Genomic DNA, 17,413 nt, shown 5'->3' with positions numbered 1-17,413 from the left:
GTGTGTCTTCCACACCAGCTGATCCTCCAGGTGCCCGGGGTCACAGGTGGGATGTCGGCTCTGACACTCACACAGGGGTCCTTGCAGACCCTGTGGTCACAGCTCAGACACCAGCCTGGAGCAGTGGCCCAAGCTCACCTGCACTTCAGTCCAGCTGAGCTGCAGCTCAGACGTCCCCAGGCCCCCTCAGGGGTGGTAATTTGCTGTAACACCTCCTGAACCCAGAGCAAGTTCCCTCGTGAACTGATTTGTTACAAGGGCTGTATCACAGGACGTGGAGGAACAGAGAAGAGTCCCGCACACCAGCAGTGTCCCTGTGGGAAGAGCGGTGCACCCCCTCCCGGTGTATGTGGGGGGTCCTTGTCGCCAGCCTGGAAGTCCTCTCAGCCCCTTCAGTTGGGTTTTTGTGGGGGCCGCTTTCCGTCAGTGTGGTGATGGGATCCTTGGCACTGGTAATTGGATAACCCGCCCCCTCCCAGGAGGTGGGGACTGGGGCACATCCAGCCCTCAGACCACCTGGCTGGTTCCCCTGGCAACCGGGCCCTGTCCTTAGGCCAAAGTTCACCTCCTTAACATAAACTCAGGAGTGGTCAAAAGAGCTCGTTAAGAATAACCGAAGACGTTCTTTTCACCTAAATTACTCCAGATCTGTTTCTGGAGCTGGGGATAAAACCCAGGTACTGCATCAGAAGATTTCTATCAGTCATTCCCATCACTTAGGCAATCGCATGGGTGTTGGGAGCGCTGGCCAGGAGCCGGGGTGGAGACCAAACCATTATCCTGTCCCCGTGTGACCCTGCCCTGTGAGGCCTTGAGCCTGACCTCTGTGCACAGCCCTGAGTGTCCTTAGCAGAGACGGCTGGTCCCCCGTGTTTTTGCGGGGGTCAAGGGAGGGGCGGGTGTCCTGCATGGCCTGGGGAGCTGTCTGGAGGTGGGGTAGCTGAGTGGGATCTGTGGCTGCAGCCTAGGGTCGGTGGCAGTCGGGGCCAGGGGGTGGGGACAGCGGACGTATTTGAGATGCGTGTTGCCCCTTGTGTGGCTCTGGTGGTGGGAGAAAAGGAAACCCATGGATGACAACCAGGCTCCTGGCTGGAGAGGGGCTGAGGTCAGGGGAGAAGCGGGAGCTCGGTTTAGATGAGTCCCCGGGAGGACGGGGGCTTCGAGGGCAGGCATGATCTGGGCTGCGGAGTGGAGGTTTGACCATGATCTACAGTCGATCGACAGTGTCCCTGTAGGGCTGGCGGCTGCGGGGAGCTTGAGTGTCTTTTGTGTGAACCAGCAAAGGACACGTAGCTGTGCGCAGGTGGTGGGGGACACGAGGGGAGACGAAGCCTCTCGAGGGCTGAGGCCAGCGGGGGCCCAGACGGCTGCAGGAGCACGGAGACGACAGGCCTGCCCCCTGCGCTGTTTCCTCACACGTCAGGTGCCCCGTTACAGGAATCGCTGCTCTCTGCGCTACTGAGACAAAGGTGCTAGCACTTAAAACGACCAGACGCCAAGAACCGTGAAACAGCCCAGTTTAGAAATGTTGGGAAAGCATTGTGCGTTGCAGGTTGAAATTCGGAGTTTGTGGTAACGCAGAGGGTGATGGTGACCTTGGCCAGCAGCGTCAGCGCGGCGTGAGTAGAGGTGTGTGTGTGCAAGGAAGCGGAAGCTGACAGGTGGAAACTTGAGAAGTCAGATTCTGAAGGGGGCATGGGGCAGCTGGCAGGATACATGGGATCAGGGGAAGCTTTTCCTTTGATACAGTTTAGGATTGAACAGTTTTGTTGTTGAGTCACTAAGTCATGTGCGACTCCGATCCCACGGACTGCAGCACGCCAGGCTCCTCTGTCCTTCATTACGTCCCTGAGTTTGCTCATGTTCGTGTCCACTGACTCAGTGATGCCATCCAACCATCTCATCCTCTGCCGCCCTCTTCTCCTTTTGCCTACAGTCCTTCCCAGCATGAGTTTATTAACGGATTAATCCAAAATGTAGTTGTGACTGAAAAAATAAGATACCGGAAGATGTGATATCATGCAGGTAAAACTTTTAAATATACGGATACTGCATACGTCTACATGGATATTAAAGACAAATGTAAGATGTACGCTTGTGGACACGTGTTATTTTAGGTAGCAGGCGTATTGGGACATGGTTAAGTAACATTTAAAATCTACAACTCAGTGGTCTTAGCACGTTCAGAATTGTAAAGCCATTGGCCAGAATCAATTTTAGGACATTTTTATTCCTCTGCAAAACCCATACCTGTTGAAATTCAGTCTCCTTCCCTCTTCACCCCCACCCCCCGCCCTCGGCCACCACAGATGTACTTTCTGTCCCTAGCTTTGCCTATTCTGGACATGTTACACACAAGGAATCCTGCACTAGCTGGTATTTTGTGATGGGCTTCTTTCACTTAGCCTAAGGTTTTTTAAGGTTCCTTCAGGTTGTAGCGTATGACGGCGCTTCAGTTCTTTTTACTGCTGAGTAACATTCTACTTTAGGGAAGCTAGTGACAGGTAGGGAAGCGGGGGTGCTGCAGTTCACGGGCTCTCGGAGTCGGCCGCGACCTAGCACTGAGCACCACCAGTCTGTCCCCGCGTCAGCCGATGGCGCGCGCCTGTTGTGAGCGGCCCTGTAACAAGCTTCGGTGTGGACACGCGTTTTCTCGCGGGTGTGTATCCGAAGTGGAGTTGCTGGGTCATAGGCCGCTCTGTGTTTCCTCCGTGGAAGAAGCACGAGCCCGTCTTCCGCTGCAGCTGCACCGTTTTGCCTTCCCACCAGTAGTGTGTGAGGGTTCTGATTTATTTCTCCATGTTCTGCACAAAACTTTTTCTTTTTGACGTCAGTCATCTTCAGTGCCTGTGAAGTGGCTTCTTTCTTTTGGTTGCGCTGGGTCTTCTCTGGTTGCGGAGGGCAGGGGCTTCTCTTTTTTGCCGGGTGCGAGCTTCTCGCTGCGGCAGCTTCTCTTGTTTCTGAGCACAGGCTCTGGAGTGCGGGCCCCGTCACTGTGGTGCATGGACTTAGTTGCTCCACGGCATGTGGCATCTTCCCAGATCCGGGATCGAACCCGTGTACCCCGCGTTGTCAGGGTGATTCGTAACCACTGGGCCAGCAGGGAAGTCCGCAGTGGTTTCTTACTGTGATTTTGCTTTTCATCCCCCCGATGGCTGATGACATTGAGCCTCTTTTCATGTGCTTGTCCATTTGTATATCTTCTGTGCAGAAGTGTCTATGCACATTTATGTCCATTTTTTCATTAGGCAGTCTTTCTGAGTTGTGAGTTCTTTATGGGGCCTAGACATAAGTCCTTTATCAGATTTAGGATTTCCAAGAACTTTCTCCCCATTCTGTGGGCTGTCTTCACTTCCTTGCTGGTGTCCTTTGCAATGTCCTCCTCCAGGGGATCTTCCCAACCCCGGGATCAAACCTGCATTTCTTACGCCTCCTGCATTAGCAGGCGGGTTCTTACCACTGTGTCCTTAGGAGGACACACTGATGGTGTCCTTTGAAGCACAAAATGTTCTTCATTTCTTTGTCTTCTATATATATATATATATATATATATTTTTTTTTTTCCCCCCCTTCTTCTTCTTTTAAGGCTTCTGCTTTTGGTATCATCTCAAAAACTGTTGCCTAAGCCATGGTCATGGATGTATACCCCCATGTTTTGTTCTAGTAGATCACAGTTTTCTCTCTTACATTTAGGTCTTTGATCCATTTGGAGTACACTTTGTGTATGATGTGAGGTGTGTGTGTGGGGGGGGTGTCTACCTTTCATTCTTCTGTGTGTGGATACCCACCTGTCCCAGCACTGTTTGTGGAAGAGACAGTTCTCTCTCCATGGATTGCCTTGGAACCCTGTCAGGTATATGACCATAAATGTGAGGGTTTATTTCTGAACTCTCCGTTTTATTACAAGGATATGTTTACTTTGTTTACTTTCTAAGATTGTTCCAGCTAACCTGGACCCCTTGAATTTCCATATGAATTTTGGACTCAGTTTATCAGTTTCTGCAAAAAAAGTCAGCAAGAATTTTGATGAGGATTGCACCAAATCCATAGATCACCTTGGGGATTACTATTTTAACAATTTCAAGTCTTTGCATCCACGAGATGGGCTGTCCATCCACTTACACAGGTTTTCTTTAATGTATTTCAGCAATGTTGGTAGTTTTCAGAGGAGGTTTTGTACTTATTTTATAGACTTATTCCCAACTATTTAATATACTTTGATGGCCTTATAAATGGAATTTTCTTACTTCATTGCAATTTATATGTTCCTATTTCTGCTTTGTGACCCCATGGACTTCAGCCTGCCAGACTGCTCTGTCCATGGAATTCTCCAGACAAGAATACTGGAGTGGGTTGCCATTCTTACAAGCTCAGAGGCTTAAAGTAACACAAACTTACTGTCTTAACAGCTTTGGGGGTCAGAAGTCTGAAATGGGTCTCACCGAGCTAAGATCAAGGTGTCAGCAGGGTTCTGGGTAGAAGTTCCTCTGCTTCCTCTTTCAGCTTCTAGAGGGCACCTGCGTCCCTCAGCTCCTGGCCCCTTCCGCCGTTTTCCAAAGCCAGAAGTGGCATCACGGAGCTCTGCTTCCACGGTCATGTTTTCTCTTGACTCTGACTCTCCTTCCTCCCTCTTTGCTTTGTGAGAAGCCTCGTGATGGCCCTGGGTCCATCTCAGTGATCCAGGACCATCTCCCACCCCACATCCTTAACTTAATGACCCCTGCAGAGCCCCCTTCTCCCTGTGAGGGAATGTATTCACAGGTGCTGGAGGTCAGGGATGTTCTGGGGGCCATGATTCTGCTTATCAGACAGTGTACAGAATACACTGATTTTATATATTGATCTTATATGCTGCTACCTTGGGGAACTCATTCATTAATTCTAATAGGTTTTTAGTGGATGAAAACTCAGGATTTTTTATGTGCAAGATTACATCATCTATGAATGGCATAGTTTTGCTTCTTCCTTCCCACTCAGGATGCCTCTTATTTCATTTTCTTGCCTACCTGTCTGGCTAGAACCTCAGTGCTGTATGGAATTGAAGTGGCCACAGTGGACAGCCTTGTCTTGTTCCTGGTCACAGGGGAAAGCTTTCAGCCCCACCATTAAGCATGACGTTAGAGTTGGGGCTTTTGTAGATATTATTATCTGATTTAGGAAAGGTCTTTCTATTCCTAGTTTCTAGAGGGTTTTTATCATGAAAGGGTATTGAATTATGTCAAATGCTTTTTCTGCAACTATTGAAATGATCGTGTGCGTTTTGGCTGTTTTTGATATGATGTATAACATTAATTGATTTTCAGATGTTAAAATGACCTTGTATTCCTGAGATAAATCTCGCTGGTCATGGTATAAAACTTTTTTATACATTGCTGGATGTGGTTTGCTATTAATAGTAGTTAGTAGAGTGGTTTTGTATCTATGTTCATAAGAAATAGTTGTCTATGATTTTTTTTTTTTTTTTAGTTCTTGTAATGTCTATATCTGATTTTGGTTTCAGGGTAATACTGGCATCATATAATGAGTTTGGAAGTGTTCCCTGCTGTTCTAATTTTTGAAAGAGTTTATTAAGTATTGGTATTTTTCTGTTAATGTTTGGTGTTTATTTTTGTATAGATGTATATCTCAATCAGGACTTCCCTGTAGCTCAAACTGTAAAGAATCTGCCTGTGATGCAGGACACCAGGGTTCAGTCCCTGGGTCAGGGGGATCCTCTGGAGAAGGGAATGGCAATCCACTCCAGTTTTCTTGCCTGGAGAATTCCATGGACAGAGAAGCCTGGCGGGCTACAGTTCATGGGGTCACAAAGAGTTGGACCAACTGAGCAACTAAAACACACACACACCCCTCAATCACTTCTTTTATGCCTTTTGTGTTTGGTTAATTTTGTTTGTTTGGTTAATATATGACATATTATTTGTCAATATTAAAGCAGCTTTTTAAATGATTAGATTTGATATTTCAGTTTAATTGGTATGTATGATGACCTGAGTTCCATCCCTGGGTTGGGAAGCTCCCCTGGAGAAGGGAAAGGCTACCCACTCCAGTATTCTGGCCTGGAGAATTCCATGGACTGTATAGTCCATGGAGTTGCAAAGAATTGGACACGACTGAGTGACTTTCACTTTCACTTTTCATGATGTGAAATATGGATCTAACTTTATATTTTCAAATATAATTGACATAGCACTATTTACTGAGTGACTATCTTCTTGTGAAGCTTCCTTTGTAATACATTTTCACATACGCAGCAGTCTGTTTCTGATCCCTGTTTCATTTCATTGTTTCTGCATATATTACAGGTTCCTGAGATAAATCTCACTGGCTGTGGTGTAAAACTTTTATATGTTGCTGGATTTAGTCTGCTATTAATAGTACTTCATAGAGTGGTTTTTTTGTGTTTTTTTGTTTTTTTTTTTTTAATCTTTTATTTTTAATTTTTCAGTGGGTTTTGTCATACATTGATATGAATCAGCCATAGAGTTACACGTATTCCCCATTCCGATCCCCCCTCCCACCTCCCTCTCCACCCAATTCCTCTGGGTCTTCCCAGCGCACGAGGCCCGAGCACTTGACTCATGCATCCCACCTGGGCTGGTGATCTGTTTCACCATAGATAATATACATGCTGTTCTTTTGAAACATCCCACCCTCACCTTCTCCCACAGAGTTCAAAAGTCTGTTCTGTACTTCTGTGTCTCTTTTTCTGTTTTGCATATAAGGTTATCGTTACCATCTTTCTAAATTCCGTATATATGTGTTAGTATACTGTAATGTTCTTTATCTTTCTGGCTTACTTCACTCTGTATAATGGGCTCCAGTTTCATCCATCTCATTAGAACTGATTCAAATGAATTCTTTTTAATGGCTGAGTAATATTCCATGGTGTATATGTACCACAGCTTCCTCATCCATTCGTCTGCTGATGGGCATCTAGGTTGCTTCCATGTCCTGGCTATTATAAACAGTGCTGCGATGAACATTGGGGTGCACATGTCTCTTTCAGATCTGGATTCCTCAGTGTGTATGCCCAGAAGTGGTATTGCTGGGTCATATGGCAGTTCCATAGAGTGGTTTTAATTACTATTTTAATTTCTATAAGTGTTTTGATAAAAATTTCCTTGGCTCTTGAGTATTTTCTCTTCAACATAAATTTTTACATCAGTTTATCAAATTCCACAAAATCTCCTCTACTAGGTGTTTTTATTGGCATTGCATTGAATTTGTTGTTTAATCTGGTTAATTGATGTCTTTACAACATGGAGTTGTCCCATCCAGCAACATGATACATTTCCCCCTTTCTTCTGGTGTTATATGAAGCTTCAGTATTCTCTTCACCTAGACTTTATATCTCTATTTGATTTATTCCTGGCTTTCAATAGCTGCTGTTGTGAATGGGATCTTTTCCCCTACTGTATCTTCTAATTGTTTATTGATATATTAAAACATTACTGGTTTCCATGTTATTTTATACCCAGAAATCTTGCTGAAATCTTACTAGTTTTCAATTCATCTGTCAGTCATCTTGAATTTTGTTAGGTATGGTTGCAGATCGTTAGTTTTTCCAAATTTTTATCCCATTTTATTCCTTTATCATGCCTTACTGCATTGTCTCTTACAGAATATTCAGTATTTATGGGGGTAATGATTGTCCTTTTCTTGTTCCTCACTTAATGGGAATGCTTCTGATGTTTCTTCATTAAGCATGATTGCTGTAGGTTTCTAGGCGATATCCTTTATTGAATTAAGGGGGTTTTCTTTTCCTTGCTTCCAAAGTTTTTGTTTGTTCCTTTTATCAGGAGTAGAGGCTAAGTGCTATCGCACGCCATTGGGAGGTATTGGCCCTGCTGCGAGGCATGCAGGGTCTTGGTCTGCTGTGTGTGCTCAGTTGCTCTGTTGTGTCTGACTCTTTGCAACCCCTTGGGCTGTAGCCCCCCAGGCTCCTCTGTCCATGGAATTTTCCAGGCAAGCATACTGGAGTGGCTTGCCATTTCCTTCTCCAGGTGATCTATCTTCCAGACCCAGAGATCGAACCTGTGTCTTGCATCTCCTGCATTGGCAGGGGAATTCTTTACCACTGAGCCACCAGGGAAGCCCAACATATTTAGTACGTTGCAGTCTTCACCTTGCTCGTATTTCTTCATGAAAGTTGCATCTGTGCTCTGTATGATTGGCTTATGGCTTTTTAAATTGTTATTCCAACTTCATAAAGTGAATTGGGAAGCTTTCTAACTTTGCTCTGGAGTTTATTTGATATGTCTTTTTTAGGAGGAGATTTTAATCATCTTTTATTTTTTCCCCATTGTTGCTAAGCTTTTTCTACTACTTGAATCAGTCATTTGTTTTTTCCTTAAAGGTATACACTACAATTAGAGTTTAAATGTTAATAATATGCCATTTTGCTTATAATTTAAAAATCATCTTATTTGTAGTTTTGCTCTCCTTTTCATTTCTAATGGTATTTATACTTAGGTCTTCTTCTCTCGATGCTAAAAGATTTGGCCGCTTCATCTTTCTCAGACTTTTAGCCGTCAGTTCTACTGGGGTTTTCTTATTTCAACAAATGTGTTGATTCCTCCGTGTACGTGCGTGTTAAAGCCTCCTACGTCGGATACTTAATTTGCTTTCTTTCACTGTCTTCTAGTAGATTTTGTGGCTATAAACTCTGACCCGTTGGAAGCGCTCCGCGGATTTTGATATGCAGTGTTCTCAATTTATGAATAAACTGTTAATAACATCATGGGACTTACACCTCCCAAGAGTTATTCAGAAAGGCGTGAGCCTGGTGCTGCGGCTGCTGCTAAGTCGCTTCAGTCGTGTCCGACTCTGTGCGACCCCACAGACGGCAGCCCACCGTCTCTGGGATTCTGCCGTCCCTGGGATTCTCCAGGCAAGAACACTGGAGTGGGCTGCCATTTCTTTCTCCAATGCATGAAAGTGAAAGGGAGGTCGCTCAGTCGTGCCCGACTCTGCGCAACCCCACGGACTGCAGTCTACCAGGCTCCTCGTCCCTGGTACTCTCCAGGCAACAGTACTGGAGTGGGCTGCCATTGCCTTCTCCAGGGCTTGGGTCGGGCAGTGCTCAACCCGCGCGGAGTCTACCCGCGCGACCGAGGGATGACCACCTCACAGGGCTCGAGGTCGGGCGCAGTCTCGCGAGCGCGGCCCTCAGCGCCGGGGCCACGCCCCGCGTTCGCGAGGCGGCCGCGGGCCTGTGAGGCGTGAGGTCTGAGGTGCGAGGCGCGGGCAGCGCGCTGGCTCCGCCCCCGACCTTCGCGACGTCGATTGGCCGGTGGCGGGGCGGAGGGGCGGGGCGCGCACGTGGCGGGGCGGGGCTGGGCGAGTGACGGCCTCGCGAGCCAATGGGCGCGCGCGCGCCGCCGCCGCTGCCGCCGCCGCCCGTGCGGCCCTGAGGCGCCCAGGCAGCTGCGGAGCGGCGACGCGGCACCATGGGTCGGGTGCTGAGGGCCGCGGGGTCGCAGCTGCCGCCGCTGCTGCCGATACTGCTGCTGCTGGCCGGAGGTGAGCGGGCGACGGCCGGCGCGCGCTGGGCGGCTCCGCGCCAACAAAGAGCCGCGCGGCCGCGAGCGCTCTGGGCGCTTCTGAGGGCGGGGGCGGGGGCGCCGGGCGGGCGTGTCTCTGCGACAAAGGGCCGCGCGCCCGGGCTGCGGTGACAGGCGCGGGGGGCGGCGCGTGTGGGGCGGCGACTGCAGGTGTGGGCGCGCGGGGGAAGCGGCGCGGGGGCCCGGGCCCGCGGCGGCTGGGCGGGCGCGGGGCGTGCCGGAGGGTGTGGGCACCTGTGTGTGCGCGCGGTCGGTCCCGCCGCCGCGGCAGGCCTGGATGCTCCTCGCGCGCGGTCAGCCTGAGGCGGTCTGAGGTCCGTCCTCGGCTGGCTTGGGGCGGGGGGGCGACCTCTGCAGAGAAACCGCTGCCCTTGCCGCCGTGGTGCGGAATCCCGCCGCCCCGACTCAGCCAGCGGCCGCCTTCTGCAGCGGGGCGCAGGCATGGCTAAGGACTCAGGCGGCGCGCCCCGGACATGGCCCCCGGGCCCCCCGTCCCTGTCCGCACCACGCCTCGAGTCCTCTCTGGAGGGCAGGGGCGGTTCAGCTATAGGCTCTGCCGGCCGTCTGCCTCTCCGTGTGGCCGCCATCCCAGAACTGGCCCGCGGAGTGTGTCGGGACCATGCCCAGCTGTTACCGTGCCCCTTCCTGCCAGCCGCGGGTTACCCCCTCGTCCCGCCGCCTCCGTTCGGGGGCGCGCGAGTGCCCCCGCCCCGTGCTGGTGCGTGTGTCCAGCAGGACGTCTCCCTTACGCGCCTGCCAGGACCGGGCGGCACTCTTTCTCTGACACAGGCGCCAAGTGTGTGCGGTCGCGGTGGTGCTGCTGGACCATCTCTGTTGTAGCGGAGAGGCCAGGGTCTGGGCCGTGTCGCTAATGCTGCTGGGCAGCTCCGGATGGGTGTCTGCGGAGGGCTTAGGGATCTCGCACCTCAGAGCTGCTGTTTAGGGCAGGGGAACCGGGAGAAGGACGCGGGCATCAAGAGCAGACGCAGGGGAGACAAAACATGGGGATTATCGAGACCTTGCTTTTTTCAGCCCCTGAGATACAAGCCTGCTTTTTGTGCCTCCTTTTCTGAATTCGTTTAGGTCAGATTTTCAGTTCTTTGAGGGCGATCCCTGGAATCCTTTTCATGCTTGTGTCGTTTTTGTTCTTTTGGTTGAGAGTAATGGAGGTAACAGAAGATTACAGGTGCTAGAGGGAAAAAAAGATCAGTGTATATCTGAAAGTTAAAATCTGGTAGAGTCTCAGGCAGATTAATTATTAAGTGCAAAAATAGTTTTACATGGAATGGGTAGGTCTCAGCTGCTATTTTGGTGGGTAAGTTTGAAAATAAGTAACATCTCGTAATTATCTACTGCCAAGCTTTTGAAAAGATCAAGGTCTTTATAAAGGAAAAATAATCATTGTACGGAAAAATAGCTTCAAGAAAATGACACTGTTCACTGCAGAAGAAATCAAAAGCCAGATTCCTCCTTTTCAAACACAGGTTTTCAGAAACATGATCAGAATCTTTTCTTAGTGGCTCGGTGGTAAAAGAATTTGTCAGGCAGAAAATGCAGGAGATGTGGATTAGGTCCCTGGGTTGGAAAGATCCCCTGGAGAAGGAAATGGCAACCAACCAGAGTATTCTTGCCTGAAAAATTCTATGGACAGAGGAGCCTGGTGGGCTACAGTTCGTGGGGTCGCATAGAGTTCGACATGGCTGAAGCAACGGCACTCACGCACACACTTTTTATTCCTATCACACTGTTGGAAAAGATAGACCAGGATGAACCCTGGTTTCTCCGCAGGTGACAGATGGAGGGGAGAGGCTGAGAGAATGAGGCACCCCTCAGTCACGGAAATGGTTACAATAGACCTAGCAGATTCCTCAGACCACAGTGCTCTCTGCGCAGAGAGCTTCACCAACTAAAGGACTTCATCCCCAGAGGCAAGAAGTCAACAGGACAGACACAGGTTCCTGGCCATCAGGGCTGGCCTGGCTGCAGGACTGAGGCCTGCGTGGCCATGACTCATCCCCCTCACCTCCGTTAGCCTCGGAGAGACAGCTGTCAGGTTGTGAAGAGGCACAGCGCGTTTGATCCTCTGGTGGTTTCGTGGAGGGTAAATAAAATTCCAAGGATTCTTAACGAGAGTCCTGAAACACTGAAGTAGTGTCTCTCCCAGTAGGTAGATAAAGAGCTTCACCTCTCAGCCCTGGCAGAGACGGCTGCTCTGGTGCCTTGGGAACCTCTGCAGTTTTTGTTACTTAATTACTACAGACATTTCTCATCAATTGAGTTTGTTCTTCCTGGAGTGCCTGAGTTTTTCCAGGTTACTGTCTTGTGGTATTTGGTTCCCCAAACCTGGGGAAGCCACATCTGAAAGTAGACCTATTGTATCAGCTGGTACCTTAGCTTTACCTTACCGGTAAACCGGGCATTCCATTCCAAAGAGCACTTTCTCCCCCAAGGGCAGAGGCTGTCTGGTGTTCACCTTTGTGTCTCTACTGTGCCTGACACAGTAGGTGGCACAGAAGAGGAGCTGGGGGAGGGGTGGACTGCTTTCTTCTGAGCAGTGGAGTCCAGTGCAGATGTTAACCTCCAGTAAGACGCTGCGGCGGACCTGAAACCAACCTTACCCGGCGTCGTTTCTGATTGACAGTATTGTATATTGTGATTAACTTTGTAAAAATTAGAAAATAAGTCTTACCTCAATAGGGTTGATAGATGACCTACTTCCAGACACAGGGTCCAGGCAGAAATGTAGATAAAGGGGCGTCTTGGTGGAAGGTAGGGGCCACTTCGCTGACTTGAGGTCTTTCGGGACAGGACTCTGAGCCACCCTGTGCGTTGGGTTTCCGGTGGGGACCCTGAGCAGGGTGCTGGGAGGACAGGGTTTCTTCCGTCCAGCTCTGTCCTTACTCCTTAGATCCTGTGAGGCGTCGGGTCATGCCGGGTGCTCTCTGTCCTTACGTGTCCTTAGGAGGAAGGACACGAGCAGCTTCCCGACGTTTCCTCAGGGAGCATCCACTGGACCTTCTTGCGGGGTAAAAGCCGGCTACTTACAGTGATTCTGTTACCTGGTTATTTGACGTTAATCTCTCTAGGCCTGTTATCTCTTCTGTAAAACAAGAGGGTGTTTCTTATTTTGTAGATTTATTTATTTTTAATTGAAGGGCAGTTGCTTTGCAGTATCCCTTTGGTTTCTACCAAACATCAGCATGAAGCAGTCATAGGAAAGGGCGTGTCTTAATTTACTTGCTCGTTTACTCAAACATCCTGAGCTCCTGTGATCCTTCAGAGACTGTCGAGGCCCGGTCACGACAGAGGTGGGCTCCGTGTTCGCCGCTGAGTGACGGGGGCTGTCCGGTGGTCTGTTGGAGTGACGTGTACAGAGCTGGTGGTCATGGAGGGGGCGCAGCCTGGACCAGGGAGCTGGGGCGGCTGTTTGGAGCTGAGGCTGGAACCAGGAGGAAGACTTAGGCGGATGGATGCAGGTGACCACGGGCGTCCCCTGCTTCTGGTTAAAGGCTGTTTGAGACTCTGATAGCGTCTGTTTCTTCCCTGTTTTTTTCCTTGAAGTCACGTAGAATAACCGATCTTTGTTATTCACATCAGTCTTTTGTTTAAGTGTGTTTGAAGACCCTGACCATTGTCGCTCTTAAACATTCTTTCTTCCTGGCTAAGAATGCCATGCTTCTCTGTTCTCCATAAAGGAGGAGACTGCTTCCATGAGTAGTCTGCAGTCTGCCCTTTCGCGTGCAGTCCGCACACTGCGGCGGGCTGACCTCACCTGGTGGCCCTGCATCCGGGGGCTTCCCCATCCTGCTCTGCAGATGGGCGGCCGAGGTGCGGAGGGGGAAGGGGGGCAAATGCTGCCCCAGAGTCGCTCAGCCACAGGCCAGAGCCCCTGCCTGCCTTGCTCCACTGCAGCCGCCTGAGTCTGATCGCAAGACCTGTGTGTCCTCCCATGCAAACGTGTTACTTTGTTCTGCCCCTTCCCTGTACCCCAGGCTGCTTCCTTAGATTCAAGTGCATCTGTGGGCCTCTTGTCTGTCCTGTCTCTCTCTGGACGCGTTCTCTGTTTCTGGTAGAACTTGCTTCTGAGTCTGAAACATCTGTCTTCCTTAGTAGCCATTTGTTGGGCTTAAGGCTTACTATTGCGTAAGGTGCTTGTAAGCATTAAAATTTAGATAATGCTTGTGTGCTGTGCTTAATCAGTCGTATCCGACTCTTTGTGGCCCACCAGACTCCCCTGTCCTTGGGGATTCTCCAGGCAAGAATGCTGGAGTTAGGTTGCCGTGCCCTTCTCCAGGTGATTTTCCCAACTCAGGGACTGAACCCAGGTCTCCCTCATTGCAGGCTGATTCTTTACCATCTGAGCCACCAGGGAAGCCCAGATAACACTTACATGACTAAACATTTCCATGGACTGTTAAGTCATATCACAGTGCACTCCAAGCCCAGAGCAGGAAATATCTCCTGAAGTGCCCTCTTTCTTGCATCATTGAATATTGGTCTTGGAAAAGAGAATTTGGAGGTCCTTTTACCCGCCTTCCTCATATTTCAGATGAGGAGATTGAGGGGTGAAGACTTAGAGCAAGTTAGTGATACTTCTGTAATTAGTATTGACATCATAGAACCAGCAAATAGGGGTGCTTCCTGTTTGTAGTGAATGGAAGTGAGAGAGAAGGAACAAAAAGATGCCCTTTATTTTACTGTTTTTTGTTTTGTAAATTAGGATAGAGGGTCCAAGGCTCCAAACAGACCTGTCATTACCAGCCCGGGATGAATTTGACCTGTGACCACCTCACATGGTCTTAAAAACTGTGTGCCACTGAAACACAGATCAAGTTCTTCATGCAGTTTTGGGAAGTGTTTGGCCTATGATAGGAGCCTGGGGAGCAGTATCCATGCAGGGTCCGGGAAAGCGGGGCCCCTTCTGGCCTGCCCCCCACGCCCGCAGTCCTGGGCATCAGGAGTGTCCGCTAAGCCCCCGCCCTTGCCCTGGGCCCTTTGTCCTCACAGGCGGGTCTCCACCCTGTGCCCTCTTCCCCCGTAACTCCCAGCTCTCCTGTCTGCGCAGGAGCGTCCCTGGGCGTGCGTGCAGCCGGGTCCGAGGAGCCCGGCTCAGAGGGCCTCCCCTCCACCTCCCTGCTGGACCTCCTGCTGCCCACGGGCCTGGAGCCGCTGGACTCGGAGGAGCCGAGCGAGGTCGTGGGCCTGGGCGCTGGCCTGGGAGCCCCCGGCTCGGGCTTCCCCAGCGAGGAGAGTGAAGAGTCCCGTATCCTGCAGCCGCCGCAGTACTTCTGGGAGGAGGAGGACGCGCTCAACGAGTCCAGTCTGGGCCTGGGGCCCACCGCAGGTAGTGTGCCCCCTCGCCCCTGTGTTTCAGAAGCTCCGTCTGGTTATACCCTGGTGTGCTGGGTCCTCGGGGCTGTGCTCAGGCCGCCTCCTGTCGGTGCTCGGCCTTCTTGCGTCAGCAACCGCTCGATGTAGAGCGCAGGCTTTCGGCACGGGGGCTCAGCAGCTGTGGGTGCCGGGCTCTGGCGTGTGGCCTCCGAGGTCTCCCCCTCAGCCTGCGGGGTCATCTCGGGCCAGGGCTGGAACCCGTGTCTCCCGCGTTGGCAGGTGGATTCTGAACCGCTGGCCCACCAGGGACACCCCCGTCTCCGGAGATGTGTGCTGATGGCTGCCGGGAGGCCGGGCACCGTGCCCGATGGCCCTTGCCTGGCCCATGCCCCGCCCTTTCTCCGTCCTCACCTGCTCTCAGCCTCTGCTGCCCTTCGGAACCTCAGGCCCAGTCTCTGGACTCTGAGGGCCTTGCTGGCCCAAGAGACCCCTTTCCCTTTTGTAATATTCACAGCTGTGTAGTTACCTGTGTTCTGTGCTCGTATAGTTGAGTATAACACTGGCAGCCCGTGCGATGAAGGGTGTGAAGCCCGTTCTGAAGGTGAGGAAACCAAGGCTCAGAGAGGAGGACGTGGGCCTGGAGCCACAGAGCTGTTGGGGTGGTCCATCGTAGTTCAGGCGCCGGTCTGTCCAAGGCCTCAGTTTGGTGGGTTTCTTCCTCTTCTGTGCTGTGTGGTCTCTGTTGGAGGGTCCCTGGGGTCATCAGACGCCCTGTGCCCCAGGGTCTATGAGCCCCACCAGTGTTCTGAACGCCCTTCCCTGGCTCTGCCCTGGGGCTGGGCCGGGCTCAGTAGCACGTGGCTGCGACTGATAAAGAGCAACAGGGCTCCCCGACTGGCAGCCGCTACCACTGTGCGGGGCTCTTGGTAGTGCTGAGCACTCAGAGTGGTGCCCAAGTGTGGGGCTGGGCATTACAGAATTTAGCCCTGGGTATTTTTTTAATAAATGTATTTTGGGTTTGTGTTCTCTAATTACAAAAATAATACATGAAAAATACAGAAAACATGAGAAACACGAAAACAATCCAAAGAAGAAAATCTCCCCATGATGTCATGATGAAGAGATGATAACTACTAGTAGTTTGGGCTACATCCCTTTAGTCACTTTTATATCCAACATTGGAATCATTTTTTCCACTTAAGATACTTCTTAAATTTATTTCCACATTGTTAGCTATTCTTTTATAAGCTGTTTTTCAGTGACTCCGTAGTATTTTCTCAGGTAGCGCATCGTCCTCGGCGTGGAGCGGTTCCCTGTTGCCGAATGTGCAGTTTACAGTTTGTTTGTTTTATTTTGTCTGTGACCGTGCTGGGTCTTCATTGCGGTGTGTGGCCGTCTCATTGCAGCGGCCCCTCTTGCTGAAGAGGTACTTGTGGCACACGGGCTTAGTTCTTTGGCTTGTGGGATCATCCCAGACTGTGGATGTCACATGCATGGGCAGGTGGCTTATTAACCACTGGACCACCAGAGAAGCCCTGGTTTCCACTTGTGATGATGCTGCAAAAACCCGTATGTATCTTTGCACTTTTCTGGTTGTTCCTTGGGATAAACTTCTAGAGTCAAATTGCTAGGTCCAAAGATGTGTCAGTCAGCATCCCAGAAACAAAGTCATGCCCACATGGAGGCATCCAAGGAGGTTGTGTTTTGGTGGGTTTGTTGTTGTTGTTGGAGGACACATCCTGCCTCAGGTTTATTTGTACCAACGTCCAGGAGCACACCAGCCCCGTGCAGACAGCAGCCCGGGGGTCTCCTCCTGCCCTCACACTGGCCGACAGCGGCCTGCAGTCTGCAGCCTGTGTGGGGGCCTGGGTGCCTTTGGGAGAGCAGCAACCGTAGCTATGGTGCCTGGGCCTTGGTTTGAGCCTTGGCCTGGGACTTCGGGACCCTTGGTGATGTGGGCACCAGCACGTTGCTGGGCTTCAGGTGAGCGGGGTAGGTGAGTCCCCTGAGTGTGCGCTGTCGCCCTTGGGGACCTGGTGCTCAGACTCCTTGGGCTCTTGGTGAGCCTCAGCAGGGACAGTCATGGCCCGTGTCGTCTCGAGGCCTTCCCTGCTGTGCTCCTGGGCAAAGCGCGTGTTCCTCAGGAACTTGGGGTCCACCTTCTTAAGCGATTCGTGCTTCGTGACCAGGGTTTCTTGATGCTGTCTCTGTGCCAAGTTGGGGACAGTTTGTGTGTGGTGTGGTTCTTGGACTTGGCCGTGTCTGCAGATCCTGAAGCTCCTGGGAGCAGAGAGACCAGGGAGGGTCATTCATAGACAGTGGGCTCACCAGGGGATCAGCAAGGGCTGGCAACCCGGGGAGGCCAGGTCTCCTGCAGCAGAGTGCTCAGCGCCCACCCCAGGGGACAAAGAAAGGCACAGGCGGCAGGAGCCTGTCGTGTGTGGGGAGGGATGGGGAGCAGCAGTGGGGCGACGGTGCTCGGGCTCCAGCTCCTCCAGGGACCCTGTTGCCAGCTGTGC

This window comes from Muntiacus reevesi, chromosome 4 (assembly GCF_963930625.1).
Source record: "Muntiacus reevesi chromosome 4, mMunRee1.1, whole genome shotgun sequence".
Classification (NCBI taxonomy): domain Eukaryota; kingdom Metazoa; phylum Chordata; class Mammalia; order Artiodactyla; family Cervidae; genus Muntiacus; species Muntiacus reevesi.
The sequence above is the reverse complement of the archived record's forward strand: the minus strand, read 5'-3'. Positions refer to the sequence as shown.